Genomic DNA, 13,642 nt, shown 5'->3' on the forward strand with positions numbered 1-13,642 from the left:
TTAGTAATGCTGACTGATCTTATTATTAGAGATCTTGCCAATTCCTGATGCTGTCTAGCAATTTAAGAGAGTAAGGTGAGGAAAGACATGGAAACTGGGACACTGGGCTTTTGTCTAAAGAAAGCAGAAGGTGTTTTTAATTCATTCTTGTTTCATACAGGGGGTGATGATGTGAACTGGCTGCTCACAGTAGAACCCCATGAGGGACTCAAGGTAGTGAAAGGTCTCACAAGAAGACAGAAGAAGTGGAGAGCGGAGGTTACTTGTAGCAGTCCACTGTCTCTGGGCTGTGATGCAGCTTGTACTGAAGCTTGTCCAGCATCAGCTTAAGGAGCGCTTGCCTATTGTATTGGGAGGATGCTTCTGTTGAAAGCATTCTTGGAAACAAGCTATGCAGTGTAATGAAAATTAGTCCTAACATACGGCATCTGTTTTTCCTGCCTTTGAACCCTGCAAATCCCTCCTCCTTCCTTTAAAGCTGCTGGGCTTTGCATAACCTCTGATGTATTCTCCAGGTTTTTAGCTTAACTATTCTTATGGGAGCTTAGTCTCTCATGAACAGTAAATTTTTATTTTTAGCACTTCAGGATTCACAGATGAAAAGGACTTTATGTAATTAGCTCTCTTGTGTGGGACACTTTTCTTTAAGGTGTGTTTTCTGGAACTTATAATGGTAGTAAATCAGTCGGTGCACACTAAGGAGTTGCACAGCAGTAAGTTCTTAATTTTTCCAGGTACAGTAAAAGCCATGCCCCAGCACAGTTTGTGCACTTCACTCAGAGCAGAGATCAAGCTGTGAAGGCTGTATGTTCTTTGAGATACCTGTCTGCCCCTACCCTTCAATAATGTCACTTAACAGGCAAACGTGGTGATGACTCAGTGTTATCTCTTGAGTAACAGGAAAACTGAGATCATGAAGGGAATTCCCAGTGGCATGAATAGTGGGTGTACCCGAGCGTGGCATTGGGAACCTCCGTTCATTGTGACAGGAGATTGCTAGTAACAGAGATGAGGTCTGAACTTGAGCAGTGTCTGTGTTTAGCATCTCAGGAGCAACCGTGTCAGTCAAACCATGAGCAGCAGTGCCATTGCTTGCTGCTATTACTGGCAGAGCTATGTTTTCTTTCAAAAAAACTTGTTTGGGTAAAAGATTGAGGTCTGTACTGAAGTGTTTGATATAATTTTGCTGGTGAAATACATGGAGTAACTTGTGCTCCTCAGGAGGCAATATCGATGCTTGTAGCTGCCAACACGATACTAGTTAAGGAGACAAAATGCTTACATGAGGCCTGAAGTAGGTTTAGTAAATAAAGAAAAGGTTTTCTTACATTTGAGCCAGTAAATGTCAGCTTCGCTTGCCATGTGTCATGTTTTGTTCTGATATCGTGGAACCTGATCTAATTCTATAATTTCTGAATAATCACTTCCTGTCTGCCACTCCCTTGTTTGTATCATGTGCTCATAGGGAGAAACACTTTTTAAAAAGAAAGTACACCCTCCACTAGCTTACCACACTCACATAATGATGGAGCGTCTCAAAAGTTGCTGGAAGAAAAAAGCCAGGCTTTTTAAGTGGTGTAAAGCATTGGTGGTGTATTTGGGGGTTTTTTTTGCCTGTTTATTTTTCAGTATTGCAGATTGCTACTTGATATTCTAGGAAAAAAGCTTCACAGTCCTGTTAGTGGTCATCTGAGGGCTAGACCCCTCAAGTATGTAGGTGCTGCGAACATTGACAGCTCTTGGGGAGTTGCCTCAGGTGCAAAGTTTGGCCAAGCTGCAGCCTTTAATTAGTTTGTGTACATAATTGAGCATGAAGCCCTAGCCAGTGATGGAGAAAGGAATACAGCATTATAAAAATAATGTTGGGGAAATCATTTAGCCAGTAACTCTACATAGCTGATCCTTCTGCCAGACTCGCCATGATCCTTTAATCTGCTTTTAAGTAAAACATGTAGTTTTTACTGACAGAAGAGGGATGAGAGTTAAATGCCTCTTGCTTTCTGATGATGGCCAGGAAAAGATATTGCTAGTCTAACATTGAAAGTAAAAAACTATTTTGTTCTCAGCTGTAGAAGCCAAGGTAGTGTATGTTGGGCAAGGCTTCATTTCTGTTTTGAGGAAGAGGGGTGGGGACATTGCTCTAATCCTCCTACTTTATGGTTATGGCAGCAAAGGAAACAAGGAGGGTAACTTGCTGCTCTAGCCCGAGTAAGGGCCGCCATTGCAGCAGGAGTTATGGGTACCACAAAGTAACGCACAACACGTGTGTATGTGTGTGAAGACCACAGGGATTATGCTAAATGTCACACTGAGAACCTGTGAGATACAGTTTTATTATGTAAATATCGACTGTTGTGCTGAAAAAAAAAGAGTATTGTGGAGCTTCTTCCTCCACAGAAATGTCCAGCATGTGCTTGGCTCTGTAGGGAGGCTCTGCATGGGCAAATATCAGACAGGCAACCCTCCTCAGACTGACTTTTTTCAGCCCTTCCTTAGCCTGTGGGCAGAGACTCGGGATACACCAGCAGCAGCATTCAGCTGAGGGGCAGCTGTGCATTAGGGATGAGGTTGGCATTTTATTCCCTTAGTGGGGAGTTCTTTCTGGCCCCTCTCTGTATCATAGATCAGCTCTGCACTGATTGGCAAAGGGCTGGGCCTCTGCTGGAGCGACTGGGCTCTCAGGAAAAGTAGCATTTGCTTCTGCCCTAGTGATTATTCAGGAAAAAGTTTTACTTTGCACTCCACAGGCAGTTTTACTGTTTTGAAACCTGCCATCAGGAAAGAGGGCTTCCTGGCTTTTGCTTTGTTTGTATCTAGAAGCAGCAATGATTTCCATTTGTGAGGTGAGCTGTCATGTCCTCTGAAGGAGGAAGAGTGCCGGCAACTCGGGGAAGTGTTACAGACGCAGTTTGAATTGTAATAGATTGGGTTCTTGACCTTGCTTCTCCTCTGCATTAGGAAACAGAACATTAAATAGATTTATATAATACGTGTTTGCAGCTTTTCTGCTTGGTACCAGCAGCTCTTCGAGGTTGTTCCTCCCTTGTCCCCTGCCACCTGAGGGGCCCATAATTTTGCATTAATTCTTGGTGCTCCTTTTCAGTGCCATCGTCACCATGTCTGACGCACAGGGTTGCATTGGCCATTGCTGAGGATGATGACTGGCTCAGACCTGCTTCTGCCAGGGCTTGGTGCTGCTCCTTCTCCTTCTGACCACGGGCTTGCTCCTGCCCGCCCTGGCCTGCTCCAGCCTGGGGAACAGGGGACTGGAAAACATGTCTCTGCAGGGGCAGTACCACCTGTTCCTGTCCCATCTGAACACAGGAGATAAACTGTCTGGGATTCCCACAGCTCTGCAGTCCCACCAGCCAGGAGGGCATCCTGATGCATCTGGGAGGCCACAGGTGTAGGCAAGAGCCTGTCAGTGCCGTAAGGCCGGGGTATCCGGGGCAGTGGCTGTGTGGGGCTGATGAGTGAGGGAGCAGCTGTGGGAGCCCTTCACAGGGCTGGCCCACGAGGGGTGTTTATCTTATGACTAATCTGACTCCAGCCAACAAAGCTTGGGAGACTCCCAGAGGTCGGGACTTGAAAGACAAGTGTTGTAATTAATTTCTTATGCCACACTTGTTGTGAAACCTTTTTAATTCCATGATAAGAGGCAGAATCTGGATTTTGTTTACCATCAGCTGGGTTGGAGGCAGGAACCAGAAAAGTGCTTTGTAAAGCACTGCAAATGTTTTTCTCTCCCTCCCCCCCCTTTGCAGGATGTATGTGGTATTATCACACCACAACAGTGAAGCTATAAAAACATTATTGCATCCTTTTTTTTGAAGAGAGAAACCAAAACCTAGCAGAATTTTAACTGCTTAAAAACACATCTTTCTCTGAGAAGGTCTGGTAGGAACTTCAGAACAATCCAAGATAAAGAGTGTGGAAGAGATCACCATTTATTTCTTTGATACTTAAATCTTCATTAATATGTACTTCTGCACAGTTTGGGGATTTCTTTTTTTTCTTTTAGTTATTTTTACTGGGAATTTAGAAGAATAAGACACTTCCTAGCTTGCTTGTCTGAACTAGCTTGGGATGAATAAGGTGTTACTCAGCAAAAGAATGCATGAGAAAGAATTACTTCAGAACAGAAAACAGTCTTTCTTCATAGTACTCTTGTACCTCACAGATTTAATGTTTGTAGCAGTTCAATGTCTCATTTGTCACCTCTGAATAAGCTACTAGTGCTCCCAGCTCTGGAATATCTTTTCCTTCCAAGCAGAAAAACTGCCTGCATGCTACAGAAATATGATTAACCTGACCACACGGTAATAGAGGATTCTTGATAACTGCCAGTTTTAGCTAAGGAGGGTTCATCACTCTAGACTGGAGAGGAGGAGAGCATCTGGCAGAGAAGGTGAGGGTATGTGGCAGAAAGGAGCAGAAGGGAGTGTGTAATACCAGGCTTGATTCAGATTCCCTTGGGTGAGCTACAGTCTTAACTGTGTTAACTGGGTAGTACAGGTTCTGCCTTCCTGGCACGGCTCACCTCTGCTAGCTGTTGAAATGGCCTTCAGTGCTGATGACCTTACTTCTGAACGGAGGAAATGGCTGTGTTTTAATATCCTGTCGTCTATAGGATGATGGTTCTGATCAGGTTCAGTACTGCAGCTCTTCAAAACCTTCTCCTTTCACCTATGGCTGTGTAAATACTCTCCTCATGCAAACACACCGCCTTTATATTATGTGGCCTAATGTCGTGCTGCCTTTCCAAGCTTCATTTGCAGCTTCTTCTGAGACTAGTATGAGACAAAAATTTTGTTTCTTGTCAGAGGTGTAAAATTCATATTTTGAATGCATATGACCCTGAGGTGAATTTTTTTCATTATTTGTGGTGTTTTTTTCAAATACTGCAGTTATGAAAAACAGAATGGTATTCTCCTGAACTTGCTCTTTGGTTCAGTCTGTAAATTCTGTTTACATTTCATACCTTCCACACTTTAGATTTGTGGAAAAAGTAACTATTTTCTGCTACCAGTTTGGAAACAGTTACATTCAATACTTACTTTATAAAATCTATCACTTTTTGTGTCATTTAATAAGATTTTTATTGTAGCTGCAGTGCATAATAAGAGTTATTGCTCTTACTGCTCCCTTCAACTGCTTGATCTTCTGAGTGAATAGAAGAGCGTGTTTGTTCCAGATCAAAAACGGAGTGGGTGAAACAGAATAATTAATGGCTTGCTTTTTAATAACCTTAAATCTTGAAGTTTGTAATCATGACTTGTAGAGATTGCATGCAACTGTAGGTTGGAAAGTGGTGGGTTTGGGGGTGATTTTTTTTTTCTCCCTAGGCATCTTTGATTAGGATTGATAGCCCTCCCATTTTGATACCATCGGCTGAGTGAACACAGTTTTTGATGGTTGCTAGGAGTTGTTCTGTACATATAGATTTCTTTGTCAGGCTCTGGCCATCAGGAGAGCTGCTTACAGGTGATGCTATTGCTCTCTGCATGCATCACCAACCCACTACTGCTGCTGGGTGTCCGGTCAGTGCTGACTGGCCTGGGAAACCATCTCACCAATAAAACCTCCAGAGCAGCACCTGTGACCTTGGGATGAACATAATAATGATTGATGGCTGAGATGTGGAAGAAAAACATGACTTTTCCCAACTTCCCACTGACCTACTGCAGGAAATGAGAAGATTAACTAATACTTTAAAAAACCCAAGCAAAACAACAACGAAGCCAAAGCTCAAACCCTACAATTTTCTAGTGCTGCAAAAACGCAACCTTGGCATAACATGGTTTGTGGAAAAAAACAAGGGGAGAAGGGCTGTTTCTGTCATGGTTTAGGGTAGAAGTCACATATGAAACCTAGAGGAAAAAACCCCTGACAGTCCTGGGAAACACCAAATTTTACAGGTGAAAGTGTGGATTGAGTCCTAAGTTAGCTTATGGCTAGTTTGGGGAGCTGGGTTTGGATATTTCTGAGGGCAAGGATAGCTTTGGGAGGTACAGGCCTGAGTGCTTACTTATATTTGGTAGCACCCTTCTCCTCCAAAGGCCTCACTTCTTTCATGGGGCAAACTTGGAGGTCCAGCAACAACTTTTGCTCCATTGCAGCAGTGCTGAGTCAGAAAAAAAGGGCCTGCTGCTGGGAAGGGAAGAGGTTCAGCAAGGGAACAGTGGCCTCTGATGACAAGCAGTGAGAAGTGCAGGAGGCCACACCAGCAACGTAGACTTAAGTCCCAAGGAATTGATTGTCTCCATCCTCAAGGCAACTGGCAGAAAAATATTTTTTATACATGTCTGACACCATAAAGAGCCTGAGGCTAATGCAGTTCAAGTTTTGCTTGCTGTAACATGTAAAACCAAAGAAAAAAATAACATTCACTTTCTTGAAAGAAGGTAGGATATTTTAAATTTATAAGTGTTGGAAGTAGAGATGTTAATGTTGGAAATACATTTGTGTTACCCATGTGTGTAATGTTACACATTTGTATTAGATTTTAGTCCTAACCTATGAGTGAACACTTCCTAAGTAGGAAGGCAAATTAATATCTTTAGTACTGAATCACTGTAGAAGGAAGGTTGCCTTTGGCAAAACTGTAGTTTACTAGGCCTAGTTTGTGCTTCCAAAGCCCTGTTAAATGTTATAGATAAACCATAACATTTAAGTAGTCTTAATGTTGATGAGATTGTTTCCAGTTTCTTGTGATACAGCGATATGAAGGGAGAGAAAGGAGTAAGTGCTGTGTGTGGGTCTGTGCTTGTGCGGGATACATTACTTCACTTTTGATGGAATAGCAGCTACAACTACTTTACCTACAGTGTGTTTTTTGGGTTGGTTCACCCAGAGGTTGCTGGCAGCAGTGATTGCTGGATTTTTTTTTAATATTCCTGCAACATATAGAATGCAATGCTAGCATTCAGATAACCTTATTTTTCCCGTTATTAAATACTCCTTGATGAGCAGTATTGGCACTGATCCTCCCCCCAAGTCAAAGTTCACTTCGTATCTGTTTCCTCTTAAATCCCTTTGCATGTGGTCAGCTTTATAGGTCATAAATGAGAGTCTGCCAGCTTATTTGTTGTCTGATTGTTTTCACAAATGCTTCTGGTGTTGATCTTTCTGAGAAAATAGACACTGATTGCAATTTGTGTCAAACACAGACAGTGTTTTGTAGCTGGGACACAGAATGGTAGAAGGGTTAAACATGACACATTCCCTTGAAACAGTTTTGACTGCTGCTAATTTGAATGTTCAGTAATGGAGATCTGTTGGATGGAGGGGTTACCCTTCACTATTAATGACTCATTGGCCTCCTTCCCAAGCTGCCTGAAGTGCTGCTCTCCCTAGTGGAAGTAATTTTGTCTTTGAAGTACTTTCCAGAGCTGTCAACTAATGTTCCACAGTTCCCAGAGGAAATAATAAGCCATGAGCGCATATACACTGAAAATGTAGAGTTTGAAATGAACTGTTCCTATAGGAGCCTGACAGTCTGCTTCTCTGTGGAATTCAGCTTGTTTATACAATCTTATCTGGCTAAGCTTTGGTATTTTATCTGGCAGGCAGTTCCTATGAAAAGCAGCTGTCCAAGCAGTGGGAGTGGTGCTCCTGTTGTTTTTTTCAGAAGGTCTATAATTTCTTGTTTCATGTAAATTAAAGAAATACAATACTCTCTTGGCTACAACCAAATGCTCTAACCAGTTTTCTTTCCCTTATAAATAGCCCTTAAACTATGCTCTGCTGTTACGTCCTGTATGACTTAATGATAGAATCATAGAATCAAAGAATCAACTGGGTTGGAAAAGACCTCCAAGATCATAAAGTCCAACCCTTGATCCAACACCACCGTGGTTACTAGACCATGGCACTAAGTGGCGCATCCAGTCTCATCTTAAAAACCTCCAGGGATGGTGAATCCATCACCTCTCTGGACAGCCCATTCCAATGCCTGATTACTCTCTCCATAAAAAATTTCTTCCTAATATCCAACCTAAGCCTCCCCTGGCAGAGCTTAAGATCATGCCCTCTTGTCCTACTGCTGGTTGCTTGGGAAGAGACCGATCCCCACCTGGCTACAACCTCCTTTCAGGTAGTTGTAGAGAGTGACGAGGTCTCCCCTGAGCCTCCCCTTCTCCAGGCTAAACAACCCCAGCTCCCTCAGCCTCTCCTCATAGGACTAGTGTTCAAGTCCCTTCCCCAGCCTCATTGCTCTTCTCTGGACCTGCTCCAGCACCTTGACATCCTTCCTGAATTGAGAGGCTCAGAATTGGACAGAGTGCTCAAGGTGTGGCCTCACCAGCACTGAGTACAGGAGAAGAATCACTTCCCTGGTCCTGCTGGCCACACTGATCCTGATCCAGGCCAGGATGCCATTGGCCTTCTTGGCCACCTGGACACACTACTGGCTCATGTTCCCCTTCCTGTCAATCCAAACTCTCAGGTCCCTTTCTGCCTGGCTGCTCTCCAGCCACTCTGTGCCCAGCCTGTAGCGCTGCAGGGGGTTGTTGTGGCCAAAGTGCACAAGGACCCGGCACTTGGCCTTGTTGAACCTCATCCCATTGGAATTAGACCATCTCTCCAGCTTGCCCGGGTCCCTCTGCAGAGCCCTCCTGCCTTCCGGCTGATCAACACTTCCCCCCAACTTAGTGAAATCTGCACATTTGCTAATGGTACACTCAATCCCCTCATCCAGATCATCAGTAAAGGTATTAAATAGAACTGGGCCCAACACTGATCCCTGAGGGACACCACTAGTGACCAGCCACCAACTGGATGCAGCACCATTCACCACCACTCTCTGGGCCCGGCCATCCGGCCAGTTCTTAACCCAGCAGAGAGTGCCCCTGTCCAAGCTGCCAGCTTTTTCCAGGAGTATGCTATGGGAGATGGTGTCAAAGGTTTTGCTGAAATCCAGATAGACCACATCATAGGATTTATGGTGCCCACCAGGAAGGTGTAATGTGTTCTGTGAAGTCACAGGCTGACTACAGAATTGTTAGAAGAGTAACTCAAAGATGTTACCATCTGTGAATTTACAGGTATGTTTTTTACCACCACCATTGTTGTCAAGAAAGTGAGCATAGGTGAGCTTCCTATGTGAAGAGGTCTGTAGATCTGTAGCGTATATCGATCGTCTCTAACAGAGAAGTCCTTATGGGTAAGCAGTTAGTGACAAGGCTATTTAAAAAAACAAACAAAAAACCTACCAGCAAGCACATATTAACTGAAAGGATGCAGCCAAAATACACAAGGTTTTATGTTCAAGGATTGGACTTGATGATCTCAGAGGTCTTTTCCAACCTGGTTGATTCTATGATTCCATGCAGCTCATGCTAGATAATAAAATGTTTCTTAAAACTTACTGAAAGCTGAAGCTTTTTTGGGAAAAGAGTGACAATAATATTCAGTGTCTGCAGAAGAGTTCGAGGTATTTTTTGTGTAGCTTTGGGTTGCAGGTTCAAGTAAGAGAGAACGGAAAATCTGAGGAGTCCTTCTCCAACTGTGGTAAATTGTGTTCTTAATCTCTTTTACGGGAATAGTGTTTTCAGTGGGAAGTAAATTATGGGGACAAGTAAAATTCAGGTCCAAGTCTCAGAATTTAGTGGCTATTCAGGATTATCTGGCCAGTTCATAGTACATCTTTGTCTGAAAGCACTACATCTTGTAGATGAAAATGGTCCATGTAATCTGCCCCATTCTGAGAAATCCAGGACATATTCAAGACCTAAAAGGTTAATTTTCCCTCTGTCACCTGTATGTAAATAACATTTCATTCCAGCCTCATTTGAGACTTAAGAAGACATGACACTTGGCTTCAAGCACTGTTCGAATGTCCCATTTGATGACACTTCTCAAGGCTGTACACATGCAGAATTTTATAGACCTTTTGCTCCACAAAAGGAGAATTTGATATTGCAACAAATGAAACATGAAAAATGAGCTCTACCTGGTTCCATATGGTATATACTGGTCTTGCCTGAGACCCAGCATCAAGCACAGTCCATTCCTTTAGCTGAAGTGGCATTCCTGCTTGAAATTCAATACAGTGAGAAACTCAAAACCTAACAAGAAGTTGCTGACCTTCATTAAAAGTCATCATAAATTATGCAGTGATACAGTTTTCAGTTCAGTCTGACACATGCCACCAGAGCAGTTTAGTACTGGTTGTGGCCACCCCATAGCTGGTAAAAGTGAATGATGTTGTCTGACCTGTCCCAGTTCCCTTGTAAAGAAGGAAGTTTTCTTTTTGCTGTGCTAGGGATTAATGACTTTCTGATACTACAGAAACAGCTGATGTTAAACTTCACTAGAGATACTTTGCTTTATTCCTACAGCAAGAGTAGTGGTTCTAAATACCATCGAGGAGGTAGCTGTTTTGTTCTGCAGGATTTTTTGTTTTGTTTTATTTTTTTTTATTTTAAGGTGATGTCCAATTGAGTATAACTGCTAATGAGTAGATTATCTTGAATTCACATAATCTAGTAATCCCTGTATTGTTAAGGAGCATATATTCTGTACTTGAACTTTTTCTGGAAAATAAAGTTAATTAGTGTTTTTTCTTAAAAGCTCTTCAAATTAGCTCTCATTTCTCCAACCTGTAATAGCTTTCAGCAGTTTTACTTGTTAAAATTAGGACTTCATCTTCCTGGTATGGAATCCTGTTTAGAGTCAGAGTTGGAAACTAATGCTTGGCATTATTTTAAAAACAGAAACTTCAGTCATCAACGGGACATGGACTTCATTTTTACCTACAGGTCTAGCCCTGTAATACTAAATCCAAGAATGGTCAGTGGTCCAACACTGAAGGTAGCCTGTATCACTTGTAATGTAATCCTGCTTTTACCTGGTTCATGTTTGGAGGGAAAAGGTAGCATTTTTTGTGGTAAGATGGGCTTTTTGTTTTAGAGGAGGTGGTTGTCTTGAAGCTGTTCAGAGGTTAGGAATGCTGGCAGTCATCTGGGGGGGCAGGTTAGTGGACTGAGCACAGGTGAGGAGGTCACAGGCATAGAACAACTACTTCTTTTGTTCCACTGCCCTGATGCTGGCCCAACCCAAGAAAGCTGATTCAGAAATGACCCGTGTGTCTTAGGAGGACCATCATACTTGTGTGACATTACTACTTGATCATCACAGACTTGCATGTGAGAATTAACTCTCTGGATTGTTGTTAATTTAAGGGGGAGAAAAGAGTGTTATCAACAAATATTCTCAGATGAACTATTTGGTAAAGCTTTAACAAGTTTACCTTAAAGTAATTAAGTATTAATATACTAACATAGAGAGGAAGGGAGATAACAGTTACCTGAGTGCTTTCAGGGGACAGATGACTAACCAGGGCATGTGCTCATTTTACCTACAGTGCACTGAACTGTACTTGCCTACCTATTTTTCTGAATCTTTAAGGGATGCAGATTTTGGTTTAAGTTTGGGTTGCCAGTGCGGCAGGAGACGGTCTTAAACACATAGACCTGTAATGTGTATGTAATTTTAATTGCCATCTTAAACTGAAATTTTGGGGTAAAGGTTCTCTTGGACTCTAAGGCACAGCACTGCTGTTCTTACAGTGCTGTGTTTCAAGTGAGGAAGAACTTATATTCTAAATCTGAATGCCCAAGTTGTTTTATTAGGACTGTCCCAGAAATTTATCCTTGAATTGTGAGGGTGAGCAGGGCACAGTGTTTGAGACTGTAGTGATGAAAGATATCTCTTATGGACCCATACTTTACAAGGAAAAGGTATTTGTTGTGAACCTTCAGAATCATCATTCAGAACTAGGTGAATGTAGATGGTGATCTTCTTGATGAAAGAAAAGGAATAATACCTAACTTTGGTTCCAGAAGTTGGCTTGTGCATTCAAAAGAGTAGACACTGCAATGACTGTTCACCAAGTGAACTTGAGAAGGTGCCCCCTCTACAAAGTCACTGTCTTGGCTGTGAATATGCTTCCAGAAACGAGTTGGGAGCTTCTTGCATTTGAGTGATTTTAAGGACTTCCAATCCTGTGCCTTACCAACCTAAATAACACAGTAAGGCCTGTGTAATTGGTACAGCTCTGAACAGCCTGGGAGGAGAGAGAAGAGGCAAATGTGAAGTTAAACACAACAAATTTGTTCAAGGAGGATCTTTATTTCACGGGAACTTTTCCTTTGGCGCCACCTTCTAGATGCCTTATATGTCCTCAGGGTTAGTATAGCCAATGTAGATAAGTTATAGGAGAATGCAGAAATAGTCTTTCTGAAGTCTTCAAAGGACTTTTTCTAGCCCAATAACTGTGTAGGATCATGGAATAAAGTAGATTGGAAGGGACCTCTGGAGCCCAGCTAATCTAACACCCTGCTCCAAAGAGGCTCAGTTTGATCAGGTTGCTGCTTAGCACATTTTTTGTGTCCTTTGATTAGTGTAACTTAATGTCATTTAACTGAAGTCTGTCAATAATATGCCTTGAAATTAGACTTGAAAATGTGACTTGCAAGACATAGAAATGCAATTATAAGCTTGTTTTTACTAACACCTTTTTTCCCCTAACCTATGTAAGGTTAATTTATCGGAGAAAAAAATGCTTAGTGGCAGTTCTGTGAATGTACTTTTGGATTATACTGCTTGTTTTCAACAGTAGAATAAACTGGAAGTCTGTTAGTTTATCTGAAAAGTGTTATCATGCTAAACTCCCCGTGAAATAATTTTCCAGCTAGTGCATGTTTCATGTTTAAACTATGCACAGTATTTTTAATGGGAAATGCAGTGACGCAATTTGTACACTAACAACTTCATGTCTTAAGTGTTTTTTATGCAAAGCACAACATGAGCTTCTTATATGGAATAACTTCTTTTACTTGGATAATTTAAAAGTGATTACTTTGCAATGCACTTGAAATAAGTGCTACAGAGACTAAAATATTTAAACATTTCCTTAAACTGAAGACCTTAGAAAGGCAGCTTTCCCATGGATCTTCCTCTCAAGGGCAGGAGTCCATGTCCATTCTATGATGTTTAGCATACGGACTAGGCAGCAGAGCAGTTTCTCCCTGCATCTCTTTCTGCCAGGCTGCTTGCTTACACAGAACCTTTTGTTATCTGGCACTTCTAACACTTTTTATTGCTGTCAAGTTCAGCTGAAATGAAGTAAAATATTCCAAAGAGAAAAGTGATGTACCAAGAGATGCATATTAACTAACAAAGGCTAGGCAAAAAACGTATCCAACTACTCTCTTGCACTCTGCTATCATGTTTGTACCTAAGGCCTGCTATCAGTTAAGGCTATGTATTGAGTATTAAAATGCACCCTAATTCGGACTTTCAGGTTAGGAATACGCTCCTTGGCCACTTGAGATGTATGTGTAAAATTAGAATCCAACTCTGAAAATACAGTCTCATGTCCAAGATGGTATATCAGGCCTGCAGCAAGTAATTGCATACTACATAGCTGAAATAGGAGTTCAGAAAAAGAAGGGTTTTTTTTTCCCCAAAACATGGAAGTGTGGGTAGTAATTATAAACAACTCATTCATTCTGAATGTTGTGCTGATGGACATAAAGTGAAACAAAAGTTAGAATAAGTGGGAGAATTAATTTGGTTTTTTTCCATATTATTAAGAGTGTGCCTTCACTGAACAAAATTTAAGTGTAAAATGCCCTGC

The 13,642-nt window shown here is 41.9% G+C and overlaps 1 protein-coding gene across 1 annotated transcript in view; it reads left to right on the top strand.

Annotated features, from left to right (window-relative positions):
• Positions 1–13,642, top strand: part of PARD6G (par-6 family cell polarity regulator gamma) — a 54,348-nt gene that overhangs the window by 37,824 nt on the left and 2,882 nt on the right. The gene's annotated exons all lie outside the window — the stretch shown is intronic.

This window comes from Manacus vitellinus, unplaced genomic scaffold (assembly GCF_001715985.3).
Source record: "Manacus vitellinus isolate BGI_N305 unplaced genomic scaffold, ASM171598v3 scaffold_17_pilon, whole genome shotgun sequence".
In the NCBI taxonomy this organism is placed as follows: Eukaryota; Metazoa; Chordata; class Aves; order Passeriformes; family Pipridae; genus Manacus; species Manacus vitellinus.